The sequence below is a fragment of the Moschus berezovskii genome, chromosome 21 (genome assembly GCF_049115385.1).
Source record: "Moschus berezovskii isolate FMDL1 chromosome 21, NW_MosBer_1.0, whole genome shotgun sequence".
Taxonomy (NCBI): domain Eukaryota; kingdom Metazoa; phylum Chordata; class Mammalia; order Artiodactyla; family Moschidae; genus Moschus; species Moschus berezovskii.
In genome coordinates this window covers 61,102,318-61,127,591 of record NC_142480.1, presented here as the reverse complement: position 1 = coordinate 61,127,591, position 25,274 = coordinate 61,102,318, and the positions used below count along the sequence as shown (strand labels likewise).

The 25,274-nt window shown below is 40.2% G+C and overlaps 1 pseudogene; it reads left to right on the top strand.

Moving 5' to 3' along the window:
* Nucleotides 1–18,334: 18,334 nt before the first annotated feature.
* LOC148774580 (large ribosomal subunit protein eL15-like) lies at nucleotides 18,335–24,479 on the top strand (annotated as a pseudogene).
* The last annotated feature ends 795 nt before the right edge of the window (nucleotides 24,480–25,274 follow it).

Genomic DNA, 25,274 nt, shown 5'->3' with positions numbered 1-25,274 from the left:
ATTTTGACAGAATGAATTTAAAAAGGAGAGACTTACTTTAGATCCAAAGACACAAATAGATCAGAAGTGAAAGGATGAAAGCAGATAGTCTTGGCAAATAGTAATCAGAAGAGAGCAAGGATAACAATATTACCATCAGATGAGCTAGACTTTAAATTTTAAAAAGTTGTAAAAGACAAAGACATTGTATATTTTTTTAAAAAAAGGTTCACTACAGCAAGAAGATACAACAGTTATAAACTTTAACACACTATAAAAATATGCAAAGAAAAAAAACCTAAGAATTGAAGGGATAGATAGTTTTACAATAAGAATTGGAGACTTCAATATTGCACTTTCAATAATATAAGATTGAATAATGTAAGATATAACAATGTAAGGGAAAGATTGAAGGCAGGAGGAGAAGGGGACAACAGAGGATGAGATGGTTGGATGGTATCACCAACTCCACGGACATGCATTTGAGCAAGCTCCGGGAGTTGGTGATGGACAGGGAAGCCTGGCGTTCTGCAGTCCATGGGTTGCAAAGAGTTGGACATGATTGAGCGACTGAATTGAATAATATATAGAAAACTCAGATAGAAGATAAGTAAGAAAGTAGAGGACTCAACACCATAAATCAACTAACTCAGACATATACAGACACTTTACCCCAAACAATATCATAAACATTCTTCTCAAATGATGAACACAGAATATTTTCCAGGAGAGATCATATGTTGGGATAAACACACACACAAAATAGATATCTTACAAAGAAAGTATCTTCTCTAACCATAACGGAATAAAGTTAGAAATCAATAGAAAAGAAAAAAATGGAAATTGCTTAAAACCAGAAATAATAACATTCACAGTAATGAAGCAAACAAATCCCTTCTATTTAACAAAAGTCTGTGTCCCTTTGAAACACGGGATAGGGTTACGTTCTTGTATTTTGGGAAAGAATAATGTTCGAATTTCTCCAATGGGTGCAGTCACCGTGGTGAATTGACTTGGAACTGAAAGATGTAAAGTAATTAATTCTGAGTAAAAAAAGTGACGTCATCATAGTCCAAGATCTCAGTTGCTGCAATATAGAACAATGTTATATTTCTTCTCGATAACGCCAGATACAAGGATTAGCAGTTGGAGAGGCAAATTTTAATATAAAAATGTTTCCCTCAACACAGTAAAATGGAAAAATGAGTTTCCTTAAGAAGCATCCTCATCTGGATGGTGTTTTATAGCCATTGAATGGCATAATAGAGGATATCCTAGACTTTGGGGCTTTTGGTCAGTAATTTTTAAGATCTCATCCTACTCAATAAAATAAAAGAAAGAACAAGTTACTTCCTCAATCAAACAAAATTATATAAATATACCTATACATATAGGCTTCCCTGGTGGTTCAGTGGTAAAGATTTGCCTACCAATACAGGGGACATGGGTTCGATCCCTGGGTTGGGAAGATCCCCTGGGAAGGAAACGGCAACCCACTCTAGTGTTCTTGCCTGGGAAATCCCATGGACAGAGGAGCTTGGAGGGCTACAGTCCCTGGGGTTGCAAAAGAGTCAGACGTGACTTAGCAACTAAATAACAACTATATATATATATATATATATATATATATATAATTACATGTAAGAAGAGAGTAATGGATGATAGAAGAAATATAAATATTGACCTAGTTTATTGACTGTCTACTACTAATCAAGAATTCATGCATAACTTCAGATGGCCTCCACAGATACCATACTGTAAACAGGGTGTGGGACATATATACTGGTTGTCCTAGGCCTGTTTTCCCTGTGTGATTACTAGTAACACTACTTTCACTCTAAAAGAGCTCCGGTTTGAATGACAAATTATATGACCTAGTTTACCTCTAGGTAACTGCAACCTAGGTGGGCCTTCCTTAGTTTTTCCCACTGCTCTTCCTTGTTCCTTACTCCCTTAGTAAAGAAGTTAGTTTAATGGGATAACAAGAGTTAATGCTGGATAGAAATTCAGTGGACTTAGGGCAATGAAGTGAGGTTTTTGGTAGTGATAATGATTTCATATCTAAGGAAAATCAAAATGATACACTGTTTGTTAATTTTAGCCAAAATTCCATCTCATTCAGTGAAAAAAGAGAAAATAACTGCCCATATTAATTATGAAACTGATTTGTTTGTTCAAGGAGTATCAGAAAAGTGGAAGGAGAGGCAGTCAAGAAAAGTGTCAAACCCAAGATGTCAATGGCTACCATGTGAAAAATGAAAATGAGAAATCAACAATATACATTAGAGCAGTAGAATAGCAACTGGGACGAAGTGAAGGCCATTACTGAGACTTCTTATGAAAGAATGGACTGATTTTGGAATTATTAGTGGATTCAACAAGCTCAAGTGGACGTTTAGCATATTCCAGAAAGTGTGATAGGAAATGACACATGGGAAGCTGACCGACACATGGCCCAGGCTTTAAGAAGCTTATGGCCCAATGTGATGACAGCTTATTACATGATATGATAGTTGTTTAAAGGAGGCAAGAGAAGCTAAAAGTTCAAGAAAAACTGTGATCAACTAATATGATAAGAAATAACATTACAATTGTTATCCTGGCATTATTACGTGTAAAAGATGATCTACTATGGGCCAGACTTCACATGCACCATTTCAAGGATTTCCTCTGACAGTGGTGCAAAGTGGGTATACATTATCACTTCATTTTACATATTCAGTTCAGTTCAGTCGCTCAGTCGTGTCTGACTCTTTGCGACCCCATGAATCACAGCACGCCAGGCCTCCCTGTCCATCACCAACTCCCGGAGTTCACTCAAACTCATGTCCATCGAGTCGGTGATGCTATCCAGCCATCTCATTCTCTGTCGTCCCCTTCGCCTCCAGCCCCCAATCCTTCCCAGCATCAGAGTCTTTTCCAGTGAGTCAATTCTTCGCATGAGGTGGCCAAAGTATTGGAGTTTCAGCTTTAGCATCAGTCTTTCCAATGAACAGCCAGGACTGATCTCCTTTAGAATGGACTGGTTGGATCTCCTTGCAGTCCAAGGAACTTTTCAAGAGTCTTCTCCAATACCACAGTTCAAAAGCATCAATTCTTCGGTGCTCAGCTTTCTTCACAGTCCAACTCTCACATCCATACATGACCACTGGAAAAACTATAGCCTTGACTAGATGGACCTTGGTTGGCAAAGTAATGTCTCTGCTGGTCATAACTTTCCTTCCAAGGAGTAAGCGTCTTTTAATTTCATGGCTGCAATCAGCATCCGCAGTGATTTTGGAGCCCCCCAAAATAAAGTTTGACACTGTTTCCACTATTTCCCCATCTATTTCCCATGAAGTGATGGAACCAGATGCCATGATCTTTGTTTTCTGAATGTTGAACTTTAAGCCAACTTTTTCACTCTTCTTTTTCACTTTCATCAAGAGGCTTTTTAGTTCCTCTTCACTTTCTGCCATAAGGGTGGTGTCATCTGCATATCTGAGGTTATTGATATTTCTCCTGGCAATCTTGATTCCAGCTTGTGCTTCTTTCAGTCCAGCGTTCCTCATGATGTACTCTGCATATAAATTAAATAAGCAGGGTGACAATATACAACCTTGACGTATCCCTTTTCCTATTTGGAACCAGTCTGTTGTTCCATGTCTAGTTCTAACTGTTGCTTCCTGACCTGCATACAGGTTTCTCAAGAGGTACTTCAGGTGGTCTGGTATTCCCATCTCTTGAAGAATGTTCCACAGTTTATTGTGATCCACATAGTCAAAGGCTTTGGCATAGTCAATGAAGCAGAAATAAATGTTTTTCTGGAACTCCCTTACTTTTTCGATGATCCAGCGGATGTTGGCAATTTGATCTCTGGTTCCTCTGCCTTTTCTAAAACCAGCTTGAACATCTGGAAGTTCCTGGTTCATGTATTGCTGAAGCCTTGCTTGGAGAATTTTGAGTATGACTTTACTAGTGTGTGAGATGAGTGCAATGTGCGGTAGTTTGAGCATTCTTTGGCATTGCCTTTCTTTGGGATTGGAATGAAGACTGACCTTTTCCAGTCCTGTGGCCACTGCTGAGTTTTCCAAATTTGCTGGCATATTGAGTGCAGCAGTTTCACGGCATCATCTTTCAGGATTTGAAATAGCTCAACTGGAATTCCATCACCTCCACTAGCTTTGTTCGACGTGATGCTTTCTGAGGCCCACTTGACTTCACGTTTCAAGATGTCTGGCTCTAGGTCAGTGATCACACCATCATGATTATCTTGGTCATGATTTTAGGAATTTAAAATTACTATAGCAAAGGTCACCAGTGTTAAGTAATTGATTTTGAAGACCAAAGGATAAGAGGAGATAAGAACTTCCTGCTATATACTCTTTTTGACTTGGCTAGGTGTTGGGAGGAAAGCGAGAAGGAAGTTTGGTTAAACTTGTGTTAGAGATAAGTAAAGCAAATATATGATCTAAGGACACTCCACAAGACTCTTAGCCCCACATATGTTAAAATTTAATGTTCTCTTTTTCAGACTTTTGAGAATTTCAGTTTTTTTTTTTTTTTTGTCCATTAAAGAACTAATGCAAAACAAGTACATTCCAGCTTTGGTAACACAGTCAGATTTATGCATATTTTACTATTGTCTCTAACACAGTGTACAGAAGCCACAGAGGCCACATTTATTTCATGGGGGAGGTGGGGTTTGTGCTAAGAGGGTCACCAGGTAGAAAGCATCATTTTTAAAAAAGGGAGTAGCCCTGATCTCTTCTCACCAGGGATTTCTGGGGAGGGGGGAAAGGGGCTATGGAAATCTTACACTTATCTCCATCTCTGCTTCTGCCTAGGAACCCCTGGGAGAACTGTAGCAACCCACTTCTTACTTAATTGCATGTGTTCAGAGACACTCACAGATGGTTCAAAAGGGATGAAAAACTAAACCAAACTTTACATAACTGAAACAAGAACTGTCTTGCAGCACATTGAGTGTTCATTTCCCAAGATTCTGAGAAAACAAAGTAAAAATGAAGGAAGAACATGCTATTTAATGCAATTCAACATTTATTTCAGTAGCACTCCAGAAAGCCTAAGTCACAGTGAGGCTTTTGTGTATTCTGTAAAGGTAACCCACCTCCATTTGCAACCAACTTTGCTGTGACTGATATGCAGAGACGGCTGACATTAGTAGCCTGTCCATCAGTGGGTGCGGTGAGCTGTTTTAATGCTGTGTTGTGCTGAATAACTCAGTTCAGATGGCCCATGCTAACAGCTACAGAGAAAGTTACTAATAGGAAGAAACTAACCATCATCTCAATCAAAACAATAGCAAAATGCTGATACTAACAAGAGGAACCATCACCAGACATTTCAGAGTGTTTGCCCATCGTGCCATTCTTGAGGCTGTTGATAATACTGCTAGTAATTCAGTAGAGTCTGATATCTCGTCTCCCGATAGCAGATCTCCCTTGATGTGCATTTACCTATTAGCTCACTTAATCTCATATTATGAACTTTAGGAACTCCCTTTTTGAGAAAGAAAAAGATTTAGGATAAGTGAGAAGACTCTGGAGAGTCCCTTGGACTGCAAGGAGATCCAACCAGTCCATTCTAAAGGAGATCAATCCTGGGTGTTCATTGGAGGGACTGATGCTAAAGCTGAAACTGCAATACTTTGGCCACCTCATGCGATGAGTTGACTCACTGGAAAAGACTCTGATGCTGGGAAAGGTTGGGGGCGGGAGGAGAAGGGGACGATGGAGAATGAGATGGCTGGATGGCATCACCGACTCCGTGGACATGAGTTTGAGTGAACTCCGGGAGTTGGTGATGGACAGGGAGGCCTGGTGTGCTGTGATTCATGTGGTCGCGGAGAGTCGGACACGACTGAGCGACTGAACTGAACTGAACTGAATCTGATCCTAATCTTAAAAACAAACCAACAACAAAATAATAGTCCCCAAACTTCTTTTTGCTTGAGGTGATGGATACAACACAAACTTCTCTTCAGCTTCTGTGCCTTCAGTCCTAACAAAGTAGCGTAGTACTTCTGAGTATATCAGCTTCCCCTGGGAACCCATTAGAAATGCACTTTCAGGGACTCCACTTTGGGTGTACTTAGTCAAAACACTGCGGATGTTTCTGCATTGCAGAGACCTCCAGTTTATTCTGATATACACCCAAGTCTGAGAACCGTAACTGCTACATAATGATTACTGGAGAAAAGCTATGATGATCTGCCGCTTATGAGAATTTACAGGCAGATTTTAAAATATAACACCTATTATACAGTATCTTCCTACCTGCCCTTGCCTCTCAAAATAAGATGCTGTTTTTTTTTTTTTTTTCTCAAGTGGATTGAGAAATGGAAGGGAAGTGTGAATGGAACTTGCATTTATTCAATGTCTGGTATGCACCCAAATCTGTCCTAAGACTTTCCACTTAAAGATCTCTGTGTGTGTGTGTGCTCAGTCACCCAGTTATGTCCAAATCTTTGTGACTCCATGGACTGTAGCCCGCCAGACTCCTCTGTCCATGGAATTTTCTAGGAAAGAATATTGGCGGGGCTTGCCATTTCCTACTCCAGGGTATCTTCCTGACCCAAGAACTGAACTTACATCTCTTGCGTCTCCTGCATTGACGGGGAGATTCTTTATCACTGTGCCAAAATCCATAAAGATCAATCAATATTAATTTTACTTTAAGACCATGAGCAATTTCTACTTGCCCAGATGAGAGAGCTAGCACATTTCTTATCTGAGGTCAAAACTGAAAGGCAAGAAGAAGTCAGATAGGTAATATAATGAACAAAAAAAGAAAACAAAACAGATGTTAAATGACAAAAAGTACAAATGTGGTGAAAAGGCAACTGATCGTCAGCATTGATTTGGGGGAAAATTAGAGAGTGTGTTCGGAGAAGGCAATGGCAAGCCACTCCAGTACTCTTGCCTAGAAAATGCCATGGACGGAGGAGCCTGGTAGGCTGCAGTCCCTGGGGTCGCGAAGAGTCGGACGCGACTGAGCGACTTCACTTTCACTTTTCACTTTCACACATTGGAGAAGGAAATGGCAACCCACTCCAGTGTTCTTGCCTGGAGAATCCCAGGGACGGGGGAGCCTGGTGGGCTGCCATCTATGGGGTCACACAGAGTCGGACACGACTGAAGTGACTTAGCAGCAGCAGCAGCAGAGAGTGTGTTGAACAATGCATTTTTTAAAAGTAGCATCTTCTGAATCTTCCTCCCTTCTTCCAGACAATAGTCAAAAGTATTTTGCACCTAATGTTGCCTGATCTGATTTTTTTTTCCCCCAGAGAAGACTAAAGTTAAAATTTTGCATAAAATCTCCTGGCACTTAACATTGACATTTAAAATATGTACATTCAAAGTATTTTGAACATCTAAACAAACACATCTGTTGGCCGAGTGTGGCCAGGTGGCAGCCTCTAATACATTGTAACATCAAAACCAGTGCTTGGCCCAACAGCCTGTTTCTGACATCCACTGCTGTCTGCCAACTTGATAGAAATACTACAGAAAATTTCCCATTGGTATTTATTTTACGTTTGTTCAGGCTCACGTCTAGTATTTCATCCCCTGGGGAAGAAATATAGACTTCTAACAAAGTTCACTGTGTTCAGTATAACAGGGTTTGTGGGGACAGCTGTCATGGGAAAGGACATCTAATCGGATCATTTCTTCAGCCCTCTGGACCAACAGAATGTTTGTACCGTGATGCAGGTCTCCAATATCACTGTCAACCAGGAGCAGTGATCAATATTTCTGTAATTACTATGCTTCCTCTTTGGCATAGCTAAAATCCAGTCACGTGCTAGCTTTGCAAACAAAGCTTTTCTCAATTCTTCCTTTTATCCTTCTTTACATATTTATTAGACCATTTTGGACCACTCCATGCAAACTGGCTGAGAGTAAACAGCAGCATGAGCCGCACTGTTGCCTGCTTTCCCCAGACTATCAAACCATCAGTGGAGATTGGACAGGTCTTGATGAAATAAATGTTGGCTGCTGACTTGTCCAATTTTGCTGCACTCCTCCGTGTCACTAGCACAGGCTTGTCCAAGATTGAGATATTTGCAAACTGTCATCTTTCATAAATATCTGCCTTGAGTGACACTTACTCCCTCCAACACTTCTCTTTGAAATGCACCTGGCAGGCTGCTGGCCTGAGAAATTTCTCTGCTGGTGATATGTGATTAGCAAAGAGATGTTTCTTCCTCCTGGTGCCTTTGCCTTTTCTGCTCCACCCCGCTCCTTGACCTTCCCCCCTCTTGCCTTCTTCCCCACCACCTTTAGTAAAGGTTTGAGTCATGGTTCTAAAATGCTAAAAACAGCAAATTTGTCAGAGGTCTTAGTATGTTAACTCTAAAGACACTTTTGTTCAACATACCAAAACTACAGTGAATTACAAATAATCAAAAGTTTTTAAAGATTTTCAGGCTAATTTAACCTCCTCTTAACATGCAATCCTCCAAAATCTCCAAATATTAATATAGTTACAGGAATGGGTCTTGCCTTCCCAAATGCCCTTTTGTCTCCAACCTCCAATAGATATAGAAAAAGCATGCTTTAATGACAAAGTAACAATATTTATCATCTCTGCAGTCTGTCTTTTTTTAGGATTGTTATGAGAGCTTCCTGCAGCAGTCAACCTTGTCACCACACAAACGAATCAATATGCTTACACATAAATGTTAGGATTACTATAAGCACTGAGATATCAAACTCAAATCTCCAACTGGAAGAGGATCACTACATTAAATGGAATTATCTCTTATTAGAAATGAATATATAAAGATTACAGGATAATCAAACATTCTCCATTCCTAATATATCTGATCAGATTTCCCATGCATAATTTATCTGAAGAGGTTTAATATCTTAATGTAGGATTATTTTTTTATATATTTGGATAGGAGAAATTTTCATCAATATGATTAAGAGAAATTCTAATTTTCAGTATAATCTTAGTAGATTTTAAATACACATAAAATATAATTTAGCATCTAAAACCTTTAACAACCTTATTTTGCAGCAAACTTTTGCAGTGCTTCAATCTATTATCAACTAAAAATTATTTTAGATCTAGTGATTAATGAATAAAATTTCTCTCTAGGTTATATGAGAGTTATAAAATATAGTTTTGAACAGTTATCGAAAGTTATAAAAACAAAAATACACTTTTGCTCAGTGTATCAAACTGTAGTGTCTTATGGTTTTGATGGTCAGTGCAAAATTGTGCCAAAAACAACGTGATGAATGTAATATAATGTAATGGAATATTATACTGCACTATATCTATGCTAAGAGGCTTCCATACTGGCTCAGTGGGCAAAGAATTCGCCTGCAATGCAGGAGACACAGAAGATGCAGGTTTGGTCCCTAGGTCAGGAAGATCTCCAGAGGAAGAAATGGCAACTCACTCCAGTATTTTTGCCTGGAAAATGCCACGGACAGAGGAGCCTGGCGGGCTATAGCCCATGGGGTCACAAAGAGTTGGCCGTGACTGAGCACGTGGCAAACTACACTAACTACCCTGCATTACAGTGTGACACAATATGCACTAACTACACGGCATGACAATGTGAGGCGTATGCTGGATAGGCTTGATTTCCACTACGATTTTTCCCCTTACTATGTAACAACCATCTGTATAATGTGATTCAGTTCAGTTCAGTTCAGTTCTGTCGCTCAGTCGTGTCCAACTCTTAGCAACCCCATGAATCACAGCACGCCAGGCCTCCCTGTCCATCACCACCTCCCGGAGTTCACTCAAACTCATGTCCATCGAGACAGTGATGCCATCCAGCCATCTCATTCTCTGTCGTCCCCGTCTCCTCCTACCCCCAATCGCTCCCAGCATCAGAGTCTTTTCCAATGAGTCAACTCGTCGCATGAGGTGGCCAAAGTAATAATATGATTAGCACGTGATTAATATAAGATTCTATGTTTTAATAATATGAATTTGTTTTATTTTTAAACTTTATAAATTTTATCACGTATCATTAGATATTTTGGGAAGTTCCAATGGCTCAAGAGGTAAAGAGTCTGCCAGGAGTGCTGGAGACCTGGGTTCGATCCCTGGATTGGGAAGATAGCTTGGAGGAGGAAATGGCAACCCACTCCAGTACTCTTGCCTGGAAAATTCCATGGACAGAGGAGCCTGATAAGCTATAGTCCATGAGGTTGAAAAGAGTTGGACACAACTGAGAAACTTCACTTTTACTTTTTTTAGAAATTTATTTTATGAGCTATAATATATCTTAATTGTGTTTTTCACATTTATTAAACAACTGTGCGATTCCCTGGTGGCTTGGATAGTAAAGAATCTACCTGCAATATGGTAGATCTGGGTTTGATCCCTGGGTTGGGAAGATCCCTTGGAGGAGAGCATGGCAACCCACTCCAGTATTATTGCCTGGAGAAACCCCATGGACAGAGGGGCCTGAAGAGCTACAGTCCATGGGGTTGCAAAGAGTCAGACATGGCAGAGCAACTGAGCACGGCACAGTACAGACAACTATGAATGTAGAGTGAGCAGTTGATAGAAACTTAAGGAGTCTCATTTGATCACAGAGATATAATTTAATCATTCTCTGCAGATTAAAAATTATGAACATTACTGGAAAAGGAAAGTTCATAAGTATTAATTAGCTTTCAGGTTGCATTGTTTATAGAGATATTTTGTCATATTCAGTTAAAAATTTCATATTAATTATGTCCATACTTGATAACAAAATGAGATTCCCAACTATCTGGTTACATTCAACTGAGAAATTTTGGAGTTTCAATCATGTAGTAGTCATTGATCATTCTAAACGCTATCACAAATTCTATTTCACATTTTCTTCACAGTCACTCCCCATGAAAATTTCCATTTTGCAAGTGTTTAAACTCTGCTTCTGAGATTTTAAGAAACTTCCTTCCAAAGATTAGAATATGCATATGCCTGGCTGGCAGTGGAGCTGGGCAAATGACCTGGCCTCTTGATCACAACACCTATGATTTCATACTTTTCAACATACCTCCTTTCTTACTGTCTTTTGAATAATTGGCCATCGTTATTATGTCAACTCGCACAGTACAAAAATCTAGAGCTCTAGCCATTGTAAAACTATGTATACATATTAATTTACTTTTAATCAGATTCGAGGCTTTCTAAGAGTTGACTCACTGGAAAAGACTCTGATGCTGGGAGGGATTGGGGGTGGGAGGAGAAGGGGACGACAGAGAATGAGATGACTGGATGGCATCACCGACTCGATGGACATGAGTTTGGGTGAACTCCGGGAGTTGGTGAAGGACAGGGAGGCCTGGCGTGCTGTGATTCATGGGGTTGGACACGACTGAGCGACTGAACTGAACTGAACTGAAAGCCTGCATAATTTTTAAGGCTTCATTTTATTATTTTTTTTAGATCAGTCTTAGTTTCACAGCACAGTTGAACAGAAAGTACAGAGATTTCCTCTATCCCCCTGGCCCTACACATGCATAGCCTCCCCTTCTCTCATTATCCCTCACCAGAGTGACAAATTTGTTACCACTGATGGACATATATTGGCACATCATAATCACCCCAAGTTGATAGTTTACGTTAGTACTCACTCTTGGTTTTGAATACTCTACTGCTGCTGCTGCTGCTAAGTCACTTCAGTCGTGTCCAACTCTGTGTGACCCCATAGGCGGAAGCCCACCAGGCTCCCCCTTCCCTGGGATTCTCCAGGCAAGAACACTGGAGTGGGTTGCCATTTCCTTCTCCAATGTGTGAAAGTGAAGTGTGAAAGTGAAAAGTTAAAGTGAAATCGCACAAATACGTGTTGGCATGTGTTCATCACTATACTATCACACAGTGTTCTCACTGCCCTAACAATTCCCTGGGCTCCACCGTTTTACCTCTCCCTTACCCCCAACCCCTGGTAATCACTGGTCTTTCTACTGTCTTGATAGTTTTTGCCTTTTCTGTAATGTCATACAGTTATAATCAAACAGTATGTGGCCTTTTCAAATTAAGCTTGTGTAATTTTTATCCCTCCAGGATTTTGTTTTTGAGGCTTTGATGACTTTAGAATATATTTTCATGCTAACCCCTGAAGATGCAAGACACACACATAATCTTTTTACAATGTGCAGTAGCCGGCCTAGTGATAGTTATTCATTGTTGCTAGACTATATGATCCAAAGTTATACAACCACCTATCAGGAACAGCAAAGAAGAAATATCTGCATCAAAAAAGAGGTGATTCTTTTAGACTTAGATAGCTTTTGAGATCCTCCTAACTCTAGGACTGCATGTCTATAAGAAGGTACATTTTAAATATTCCTTCATTAATTATTTAATAAAACTTATATTTATGTATTCCATAAAGCCTTTTCCAATGATTCAGTTTAATTTTTATGCTATTGACTTCATTTTCCAGTAGAAGTTTGGATAGTTAAAAATTTTAGTCTCCATTTATTTGTCTGACATAGAAGCACTAAATGACTCTGAATGAAGGCAGAACAAACTTCTACAGTAAATCAATAATAAAACCATTAAAAAGATCCTTTCTGTGTCTTTATTTCTTTCAACTTAATTTTGAGATTTGTTATTTAATAATTATCTTTGTATCATATAAATGGTATATGTCAATTCAATGATGAATTTCCACCAACAATGAGGCAAATATTAGAATGTATCCTTTGCATATATTCTAGAATTATACATGCTTATCAACAGCTTTTATTAGTGGTTTTAATCAGTTGTTTCGTAATTCTTTTCATTTTTCTTGGAAGTTACTCAATCTGCTTTTAAAACTTGAACATTTTGCTTCCATGTGAAAAAAAATGAGGAAAATACCTCTTTCAATTTGAAACAAGGGACTTGCTTGTTCAGGAAGCACCTTTTAAAAATATGATAGAGTAATTAAAATATTTGTTATGATCCTGATGATTGGAGGAGGGGCTGTAGTCTATTTATGTGTTACTGCACAATGGCAAGCCACTCCAGTACTCTTGCCTAGAAAATCCCATGGATGGAGGAGCCTGGTAGGCTGCAGTCCGTGGGGTCGCTAAGGGTCGGACACGACTGAGCGACTTCACTTTCACTTTTCACTTTCACACATTGGAGAAGGAAATGGCAACCCACTCCAGTGTTCTTGCCTGGAGAATCCCAGGGATGGAGGACCCTGGTGGGCTTCTGTCTATGGGGTCACACAGAGTCGGACACGACTGAAGTGACGCAGCAGCAGCAGCAGCAGCACATCAAGTAGATTGATACATTTGCTAGACTGAAAGTCCTGAAATGATTTAAAAGTTGAAACCATTATGATAGTTTTGCCTGGGTAACTAACTAGCAACCATTAGAAAGGCTTTTTTGTCTCCACTCTGCACAGACCCAGTGAGTAAGGTAGTCATACTTTAGGAAAGGAGAGCAAACAAAAAATCAATCAGTCAAAGAGGCAAAAATCCCTCAAGTATGTTACAGAAGCATTTTGTTACTGAACCCAGGTTGGGCTGATCCTACTCATAAGCCCTTTTGAGGGGCAAGTGTCAATACAAAGGAAAGGTGCTTTAATCGGAAAAGCTGGAAATCTGGAGAGAAGGTGGACTTGTGTCCAGAGACAGATTTTAAAGATTCTGCTCAGTCATGACAGTTTTTAAAGCAGATAGTGGGGGTGGGGAAGAGTCTCAGTGAATCACTGAGGTGGGGGGGATGGGGGGTTTGTTTACATCCTTCTCCATTGCATGTGGACTAGGTGACTCTCAGTTCAGATTACCCTGCCTGGGTGATCTGCCTGCAGGATTGCTTAGCGGGGGCTGTTGAGGGCAAGGAGCTAGTCATTTTTTAAAAAGTGCTTAATTCTTTATTCTTACTTCTTTTTATCTAGAAAAAGAATTAGCAAGTTAGAAAAGGCATGATGTTTACTAAGAAGAGCATAAGTTGGGAGCTAGATTGAATTGCCTACTGATCTCATTCCTCTGTGGACATGAGTTTGAGTGTTCTCCGGGAGTTGGTGATGGACAGGGAGGCGTGGCGTGCTGTGATTCATGGGGTCGCGGAGAGTCGGACACGACTGAGCGACTGAACTGAACTGAACTGAACTGAAGGTTAGAGGGGAACAGAAATGATCGAACAGAAAAGGGGCAAGAGAGCTGTTCTCAATTGTTCCTTTCAAATGATGTTTTCCTATGTTAGTCAAGTTTACCTAAAACCTTTGATGTAATAATTGACTTGTTTATTGAAAAGTAAGTTGAGTAACTGAAGCCACTGATACAGGAAGAATGTTTTCCCACCTGTTTCAGCTAAGGGAACAAGGCAAATTGAGTAGAAATCACAGTGTATCTTAGCACCTCTGTTGACCCAGAATAGTTCCTCATTTCATTGAATAAGTAATAAATTAATCAATTAAAACATGTTGTGAAATTCTTGATTAATTAGAAGATGCCTTCAGTACATTTCCTCTTTCAGTGTCATCGACGTCACCCCAGTTCATGGCCATGCTTATTTGTAGAACATCTACATGAAAGGCTTCTCATTTTGTGTCACAGTGAACGTAAAAATAAATGAGACCCGGTCCTTGACCCCAAGGAGCTTACAGATAGCATTTTTGCTTTTCTTTCAAAAGGTATAGTCAATCTTGAAGAAAACCTGAATTCTACTGGGAAAAAAAATGCAGCTGTAATTGTAGGGTAGAGTCTCTGGACTCATGAGTTTGCAACATGTTTATTTTGTGAGTTCATTGTTATTAAATAGAACATTTGATATTTATTTTGTGATGAGAACCTTCAGGGCATTGCCTGCTTTTGGAAATCTCATTTTCAAATGTGGCTGCCTGATTTCCAATGTCCAGATGGATTCTGACTATATGCCAAGTAATGTTTAGGGACCATGAAATTCATTAGGACTATTACTTCTGGCAACATTTTCAGGGAAAAAATAATAATAAAAAAAAAACCTTGACCAAAAATAAACCTCATCTCTTGTTTTTATCTGACATTCTGAGTCACCAGAGAAAAGTTTTAAGTGTCTGATCTGAATGTGTGAGAATACCAGATGAATCCTAGGTCCCTTCTTGCTTCACCTTTTGGATATGAATGCCCCACACTTGTCCATTGTTTAAGGTATTCTGCTTGCATGGAGCTGCGGTGGCACTGCTCCCTCCTTGCTGTGTTCCTCCGTTTCTGCTCCATACATCCGTGTTTGGCTTGGTGTGGACTGGCCACTCTGCTAAGCTGAACTTGTACTGTACTTCAAAAACATGCTAGCTTTACAGTAACGTGATTAGAGTCTCAAATCTATCTCGGTATATATACAGGCACTTCACATCTGAATACCTCTTCCCTGACACACAGACATACATATGCCGTTTCTCCTCCAAGTTAATCAAACTGAAAAGGTTGACGAGGAAGTAAATGCAACAGTATGGAAGGAATGTCTGGTCCTTGGAACACACCAAAAAGAGAGACTGCTCATTCACATGAAAAGTGGGATGAATCCCCAGAAAATTACATTTCAAGCAACAGTTCATCCATTACCATTATTCGTCTTGAATCTTTGTTTCCTGTTTCTTTTGTATTTTTTCCTGGGTTATTTTCTCACTTGCAATGAAAATAAACATAGAAACAACGAATGCAGATATAATGTAATATTTTTCTAATGTTTTCAATTAAGCAGCAGCTGCTGTTACCAAGCTGTCATCTCTGTTGCTATGGGGGTTTCGTGTGTGTGCCAGTCAGTGTAGGACTGGTTACTTTGATATACTCATTCTATTGCTAGCTTTGTAGTACAGAAGCTCTGTTAATATTAACCTAATTGCGTTCTGAAAGGCCTGCCATCTTCTCTATTAAATCTACCTATAGTTGGCAGTTCAAGACCTCATCATGTGAAATGACCCCATGTGTCAGCTGAGACTTTCAGGATTCAAGGGGAATCCAAGACTTAAGAATCTGGTTGGGGTTTTGAGATCCACTGAGTCTGCCATGCTGCCTTGGTTTCCCTAGTATAACCGGGCACAGCATATTTGGAAGGTGCCTACAGTAAAGGAAGCACACATATTTCAAAGTACAAAGTATGACAGCTCGCACTTTATGCCTGCAGGGTTGCCCTACAGGAATGAAACTCCCAGAGAACAGATACAATTCAAGAGTTAAACTTCATTGTTTTAGGACTTGGCACAAAGTCTGGTATACCAAAAGTGTTGGAAAAGATCTTTGCTGCATGAATTTATTGAATGAATTTTGTATTATAACGTTCAGCTTCTTTGACACGATGAGTAATTTTCTCCCCACCCTCAATATCTTGTCCCTTCATCTACATGTATAAAATCCAAAGTAGCAAAATGCTACATTTATGAAAGGATAGATTTTTTTTCTTTGGCCTGGGCTTTATTAACCCCCAAGTCCCACAGTCCATTTAAAAACTGACTCAGAGGTATCTCTTTCCCACTCCACAGTAAAGTGAGTGCCCCTGGGTTTTGAGGGTGAGGATTTAACATCTGAGAGCTGGTCTGTTTGGTCTTTGGGTTGAATAAACTAACCAAGGTAAAGCTTCGAATAAAATACTGGGAGATAGAACTGATAGTCATTATGTATGCTCAGTCACCCAACTTTGCAACTACATGGACCATAGCCTGACAGGTTCCTCTGTTCACGGAATTTCCCAGCAAGAATACTGGAGTGGGTGGCCATGCCCTCCTCTAGCGGACCTTCCCGACCCAGGAATCAAACTTGTCTCTTGCATTGCGGGTGGATTCTTTACCACTGAACCCCGGGAGAATCCTGATAGACCTTATACTTGACATCTTTTTGTGGATGGCTTGCCGTCTCGTTGAGAACAGGAGTTACGCTTTTTGCTTCTTTTTATACTCCGTGCTGTCTTGCATACAACAGAAGCTCAGTAAATACACTCATTGTGTGAGATTAGGGAAGAGATTGTGTTGGTACCTCCCACACTATCCTAGTTTTATTTGTGGCCATAGAAGCTCCAGACTTCTCAGCCTTAACCCTGGCCATTGAAAAATGGCCTTTATGCTTTTTGCAAAGTTTTCTTTCTGTTTCAAAGCACTTGAAGATCTAATATAATTTTATCCTTGGAACAAATCTTATGTCTATGAGTGTTTCATGAACAAGTTGCTTTCCTACACTGGTTATTGATAGACTGGGGCTAGGACATAGGTTTCCTGAATGTGCGGGAGGCTGTGAGTGACAAATCAAGTTTTGTTGTGATAAGGCACACTTCTGGAGCTGTTTGATAGTGGAAAATAACCTGCAGCTTTTCCTGGATACAATTTTCTTTCTTCCACCCTATTCTGTTATTTATTCCTAATATTTTTGCACCTTTCTTTAGTTAGCTCTATGTCATCTGTGTCTTCTATTTATGCCTGCAATGTATATAATCATTAAGAAAAGAGATTGGTTTTAGTATCTCTTTCTAACTATAGGTAAATCAATGTTGGTATATAACTATATGGGCTTCCCAGCTGTCACTAGTGGTAAAAAATTCGCCTGCAATTGCAGGATACTTAGGAGACTCAGGTTCAGTCCCTGGGTTGGGAAGATCCCCTGGAGGAGGGCATGGCAACCCACTCCAGTATTATTGTCTAGAGAATCTCATGAACAGAGGAGCCTGGTGGTCTATAGTCCATGGGGTTTCAGAGAGTCGGACATGACTGAAACAACTTAACATGCACTTACACACACATGCATACAACTATGTGTGATATATAACCATACATAACTGTATCTGTTCAGTTCAGTTGCTCAGTCGTGTCTGACTCTGCGACTCCATGAATCGCAGCACGCCAGACCTCCCTGTCCATCACCAACTCCCAGAGTTTACCCAAACTCATATAGGTAAATCTTATTCGAGATATAACTATAGGAAAACAAATGTTACAGATAAAATCCCTCTATTATTACATTTTAATGTATTAGATTCACTTTTGAATTTAAATCTGCCTTATTCTGCTGCAAAGTACTAAAGTGAATATGAAGAGAAAGAGAATGAATTGCAACTTGAGATGAGCTGAACTTAGTTGGGTTCCAGGTCCACCACCTATTAATCTGTGATAATGAGCTAGATCTCTTAGTTTCAAGTTTTCCCTTCTGTAAAGTGGGAATGATCCTATTCTTTCCTTACTTTGTGGAACTAGGAAAGCAGAAGAAAGAAAATGTGTAAACATTGTCTGTAGAATATAAAGCCCTGTATAAATATGATGTCATATCTTATATTTTCTCTCTTTTCTTCCAGTTGCACAGTGAGAAGTTAGGGGTGGTCCTAAAAATTCCTATGACCAATGAAAGGAGAGCCAAAGCAGGACACAGGCAGAAGGTTTAAAATCCAGTTAGTGATTCTTTACCCCTTTTAATCTGCGTGGTGTCTAGTAATGTCCCAGATGGAGGTTACTCCTTCCTCTCAGGACAAAGCTTCATCGTACAGTAAGTGGTGACTTCCTGTAGTGCTAAGTTATAGGTTGTTAGATTGCTTTCAAAGTCAGCTGGGAGACTGAGGTCATTGACTCGCAATGTCTGTCATGAGTGAGAAAAGTCATCTAATACAAATTCCATTGTGTTCAAGAAGCAGGAGTCCACATCCTTCTTATTAAAAATGAGAACCTGGGACCCAAAGAAGCTTAGTGACTTGTTTAAGTTCACATTGCCAGACAAGGGTTAAGTTGGAATATTAGTGTTTATTTATTATTTGGACTGCCTGCTTCCATTAGAATATAGATGTTGTTTAGAAGATGTATATACAATGGGATATTGTTGTTGTTCAGTGGCTAAGTCAGGTCCAACTCTCTGCTGCAACCCCATAGATGGCAATACGCCAGGCTTCCCTGTCCTTCACTTTCTCCGGAGTTTGCTTCAACTCATGTCCATTGAGTTGGTGATGCCATTCTCATCCTGACATCCTCTTCTCCTTATGCCTTCAGTCTTTCCCAGCATTAGGGTCTTTTCCAATTAGCCGGCTCTTCACACCAAATGGCCAAAGTATTGGAGCTTCAGCTTCAGCCTCAATCTTTCCAATGAATAGTCACGATTGATTTCCTTTAGGACTGACTGGTTTGATCTCCTTACTGTCCAAGGGACTCTCAAGAGTCTCCTCCAGCACCATAATTCAAAAGCATCAATTCTTCAGTGCTCAGCCTTTTTTATGCTCCAACTCTCACATCTCTACATGACTACTGGAAAAACCATAGCTTTGACTTATACAGACCTTTGTCAGCCAAGTGATGACTTTGCTTTTTAATACACTATCTAGGTTTATCAGAGCTTTCCTTCTAAGGAGTAAGTGTCTTTTAATTTAATTGCTACAGTCACCACTTGCAGTGATTTTGGAGCCCAAGGAAAGACAACCTCTCACTGCTTCCACTTTCCCCCTTCTATTTGTCATGAAGTGATGGGACCAGATGCCATGATCTTAGTTTTTTAATTTTTAGGTTTAAGTCAGCTTTTTAGTTTTCTGAAGCAACAGTTAGAACTGGACATTGAACAACAGACTGGTTCCAAATAGGAAAAGGTGTATGTCAAGGTTGTATATTGTCACCTTGCTTATTTAACTTATATGCAGAGTACATCATGAGGAACGCTGGGCTGGAAGAAGCACAAGCTGGAATCAAGATTGCTGGGAGAAATATCAATAACCTCAGATATGCAGATGACACTACCCTTATGGCAGAAAGTGAAGAGGAACTCAAAAGCCTCTTGATGAAAGTGAAAGAGGAGAGTGAAAAGGTTGGCTTGAAGCTCAACATTCAGAAAACAAAGATCATGGCATCTGGTCCCATCACTTCATGGGAAATAGATGGAAAAACAGGGGAAACAGTGTCAGACTTTATTTTTTGGGGCTCCAAAATCACTGCAGATGCTGATTGCAGCCATGAAATTAAAAGACGCTTACTCCTTGGAAGGAAAGTTATGACCAACCTGGATAGTATATTAAAAAGCGGAGACATTACTTTGCCAACCAAGGTCCGTCTAGTCAAGGCAATGGTTTTTCCCGTGGTCATGTATGGATGTGAGAGTTGGACTGTGAAGAAGACTGATAGCCGAAGAATCGATGCTTTTGAACTGTGGTGTTGGAGAAGACTCTTGAGAGCCCCTTATACTGCAAGGAGATTCAACCAGTCCATTCTAGAGGAGATCAATCCTGGATGTTCATTGGAGGGACTGATGCTAAAGCTGAAACTGCAATACTTTGGCCACCTCATGCGATGAGTTGACTCACTGGAAAAGACTCTGATGCTGGGAAAGGTTGGGGGTGGGAGGAGAAGGGGACGACGGAGAATGAGATGGCTGGATGGCATCACCGACTCTGTGGACATGAGTTTGAGTGTACTCTGGGAGTTTGTGATGGACAGGGAGGCCTGGCGTGCTGTGATTCATGGGGTCGCGGAGAGTCGGACACGACTGAGCGACTGAACTGAACTGAACTGAACTGAACTTTCACCTTCATCAAGGAGCTCTTTAGTTCCTCTATACTTTCTGCTGTTAGAGTGGTATCATCTGCACATCTGAAGTTGTTGATATTTCTCCCAGCAATCTTGATTCCAGTAGAGTCATCCAGCCTGGGATTTCATGTGATGAATTCTGCATGTAAGTGAAATAAGCAGAGTGACAATATAGTGTTGTCGTACTCCTTTCTCAGTTTTGAACCAGTCAACTGTTCCATTTCTGGTTCTAACTGCTGCTTCTTGACCTATATACAGGTTTCTCAGGAGACAGGTAAGGTGGTCTGGTATTCCCACCTCTTTAAGAATTTTCTACAGTTTGCTGTGATCCACACAGTCAAAGGCTTTAGCTTAGTCAATGAAGCAGAAGTAGATGTTTTTCTGAAACTCCCTTGCTTTCTCCATGATCCAGTGAATGTTGGCGATTTGATCTTGTGTTCCTCTGCCTCTTTGAAACCCAGACTTTACATCTGGAATTTCTCAGCTCATGTACTGCTGAAGCCTAGATTGAAGAATTTTGAGCATAATCTTACTAGCATGTGAAATGAATGCAATTGTAAGGTAGTTTGAACATTCTTTAGCATTGTTCTTCTTTGTGGTTGGAATGAAAACTGACTTTTCCAGTCCTGTGGCCACTGTTGGGTTTTGCTACTTTCTTCAATATCATCCTAAATTTTACAACAAGAAGCTCATGATCTGAGCCACATTCAGCTCCAGGTCTTGTTTTTACTGACTGCATATAGCTTTTCCATCTTTGCCTACAAATAACTTAATCCATTTGATTCAGTTCAGTTCAGTTCAGTCGCTCAGTCGTGTCCAACTCTTTGCGACCCCATGAAGCGCAGCACGCCAGGCCTCCCTGTCCATCACCAACTCCCGGAGTTCAGTCAAGCTCATGTCCATCGAGTCGGTGATGCCATCCAGCCATTTCATCCTCTGTCGCCCCTGTCTCCTCCCACCCCCAATCCCTCCCAGCATCAGACTCTTTTCCAGTGAGTCAACTCATCGCATGAGGTGGCCAAAGTTTTGGAGTTTCAGCTTTAGCATCAGTCCTTCCAATGAACACCCAGGACTGATCTCCTTTAGAATGGACTGGTTGGATCTCCTTGCAGTCCAAGGGATCTCAAGAGTCTTCTCCAGCACCACAGTTCAAAGGCATCAAGTCGGATTAAAAAAACCATAGCTTTGACTATATGGACCTTTGTCAGCAAAGTAATGCACATTTCTGCTGCTCTACCAGACTCAGGAGGATACTCATAATTGGCTAATTAAATGATTCTCTCTTCTGACCATTCTGGTTGCCTATCTCAAAAAACACTGGAAATCTGAAACAACTGACTCAATGTATCATAAGGTAGTTTTAGTATACATTTTTTATAAGCTAAGACTTTAAAAAAATTAAAACAGTGGAGAACAGTGTGGAGATTCCTCAAAAAACTGGAAATAGAACTGCCATATGATCCAGCAATCACACTCCTGGGCATACACACCGAGGAAACCAGAATTGAAAGAGACACATGTACGCCAATGTTCATTGCAGCACTGTTTATAATAGCCAGGACATGGAAGCAACCTAGATGTCCATCTACAGGTGAATGGATAAGAAAGCTTTGGTACATATACACAATGGAGTATTTTTCAGCCATCAAAAAGAATTCATATGAATCAGTTTTAATGAGGTGGATGAAACTGGAGCCAATTATACAGAGCGAAGTAAGCCAGAAAGAAAAACATCAATACAGTATACTAATGCATATATATGGAATTTAGAAAGATGGTAACCTGAACCCTGTATACAAGACTGCAAAAGAGACATAGGTGTATAGAACAGTCTTTGGGACTCTGTGGGAGAGGGCGAGGGTGGGATGATTGGGGAGAACGGCATTGTAGCATGTATATTATCATAATTGACCAGTCCAGGTTTGACACATGATACAGGATGCCTGAGGCTGGTGCACGGGGATGACATGGAGGGAGGATATCAGGAAGAGGGAGGTGGGAGGGGGGTTCAAGAAAGGGAACACATATACACCCGGGGTGGATTCATGTCAGTGTATGGCAAAACCAACCAATATATTAATGTAAGGTAATTTGCCTCCGATAAAATAATTTAAAAAAAAAAAGAAAAAAAATAAAAAATTAAAACAATACTATTATAAAACCTAGGGGAACCAATAATCTCTTATTATAATCAAACATCTTTCAGTGTCCATATGTACTTAATTATATCATAATTTTTAGATTGGTTGGTTCAACCAGTATTCTCCCCAAAGACATAGAGCTATGGATTTTCTCTCTTCTTTTTTTAAAATTGTGGTAAGAATACTTAACATGAGATCTACCCTCTTAACAAATTTTAGGTGTATAATATGATATTATTAACTGTAGGCACATGTTATGCAGCAGATATTCTGGAATGTATCCATCTTGCATAATTATGCAACCAGCATGTATGGACCTTGAGGACATTCGGCTGAGTGACATCAGTCAGTCATAGAAGGACAAAGCCAGTGTGATTCCACCTGTATGAGGCACAGAATATAGTCAAATATATAGAAGCAGGGCAGAATGGTGGTTGCTAGTGGTTGGGCGGAAGAGGAAATGAGAAATTGTATGATCTACTTTAGAGGTTTCTGTCCATGTATTTTTCCCTTGCAATTTACTTTTGATGAACCTGGTATTTTTTTCCTATAAGGTTTTCTACATTCTGAACTTTGTTAATTTCATCTTTTTTCTCTCATGTCTGTAGTTCTTCTCCATAGGTTTTTGGATCAGAGGATGATCAGATTTTGATTCAATTACTTAGCAAAAAATATTTCATAGGTAGTACTATGTATTTTCCATCAAGAAACACATAATATCTATGTTTGTGTGTGTGTGTGTGTGATTTTTGGGTTTACCTATTTATTTTAAAACTCCCTGTCAGCTCTCACCTAGGGATAAAATTATCCCTCTGAAGAGTAAGAGCCTCTAAGATCTCATAACTAATAACTAGGTAGACTTTTCCAACCAAGTAAGTGTTTGTGCCCAGCTGAGTGATTTCTTATAAAATTAGTTATGAAACTTAACAGTAATCGAAAAGAATAATCATGTCAATATACAAACCACGTTGATTCACTCACTATACTCTTTTGTTAATGGTTAAGGATTATAGATTAAAAATAAATAACAACAATAAGGTAGAAAGTTATTTATTGAGTGCTCATTATATTCCAGTGAGTGTTCTAAGCTCTTTAGTAAATTTACATTTCCTTACATTTTAAGTCTGATAAAATTTTCTAGCCAGGGTTTCTTCTCCTACTACTAAAGATTATAGAGTAACTACTATCAACCAGGCACGGGTCTAAGAACTGAATTCATAAAGGTTAAATCACTCACTCAAGGTCACAGACAGGATTTCTAGGGGGTTCCTTCTGTCTGGCGGCAGTCATCAGGTGAGTCAGGCTGGGCATTTACAAGTCCACCAGGAGCTATGGGAGAAGAAGCACCCTGATGGAGCAGTGCACTTTCTGCTCACGGTGCGGGGCTGGGTTCTCCACCCACACGTGTCTGTCAGGGTGTCCTGAGCTCTTCACTTGCATAGGGCCCCCAGCATCACCCTGGCGACAAGGCACACAGGCTGGCATACAAGGCCAAGAAAGGTTACAACTTATTTTGGATTAGTGCACGCTGCGGTGGCTGAAAACGCCCAGTTCCTAAGGGGGCCCGCTATGGCAAGCCTGTCCACGATGGTAACAGCCCACTCAAGTTTGCAGGAAGCCTTCAGTCTGTTGTGGAGGAGTGAGCTGGGTGCCTGTGGGGCCCTGGGTGTCCTGCATGCTTACTGCGTTGGTAAAGATTCTACCATACCAACTCTTCGAGGTTATTCTCATTGATCCCTTCCATGAAGCTATTAAAGAAATCCTGACAGCCAGTGGATTCCCAAGCCAGTCCATAAGCACAGGGAGATGCTAGGCTAACATCTGCAGGCAGAAGGAGCCACGGCTTTGAAAAGGGCTCCGAGTTTCACCACTCTATTGTTGGTTCTTGCTTTGCAGCTTGAAGAAGGTGCAGGATGCTCCAGCTCCACCATTACCGCTGATACTGTGTAGGTGATGTTGGTAAAATTCTTACACAGTAAGTGATGGAGGATATTCCTGTCTACTTAAAAGTTTTTTTTTTAAATGTGTTCGTTAAAACTAGTCTGCAGACTCATTGAATGCATTGTCAAATTGTGAAAGCTAAAGTGCAATAATGTTTGAAGACTTTATTGTTGGTGATGGTATATCTTCTTCTAATAAAGGAAATGCCTTTGCTTTTGTTTGGAAATTGGTATGTCTGTGTTTAAAATGCTATTTGGTACAATAGATGTAAAATCAATTCTACAAAAGGGGAGTGCAGAAACTAGCCACTATATTTGTTGGTGTGTGCAGTGAAAACTGTAGCTTTATTGGGGTGATGCAATGCTCTGCAGTTTCATGGAGTTTGGCAAAAACAAAATTTTTATACTGAATTTTCCTTGGAAAAATGAAGAATGCCCTGATCCTTTATCATGATCATATATAGAAAAATAATGAAAGTTGACTAAGGCCCACATTTTTAGACTTAATTTTGTATTCCATTTCTGTAACCACTGCTTCCAAAAGGTGTAAAGTAAAGGTATACCACCATTCCTGGGTTGGGAAGAGCCCCTGGAGAAGGGACAGGCTGCCCTCTCCAGGATTCTTGGGCTTCCCTTGTGGCTCAGGTAGTAAAGAATCCACCTGCAATATGGGAGACCTGAGTTCGATTCCTGGGTTGGGAAGATCCCCTGGAGAAGGGAAAGGTTACCCACTCCAGTATTCTGGCCTGGAGAATTCCATGGACTGTATAGTCCCTGGGGTTGCAAAGAGTTGGA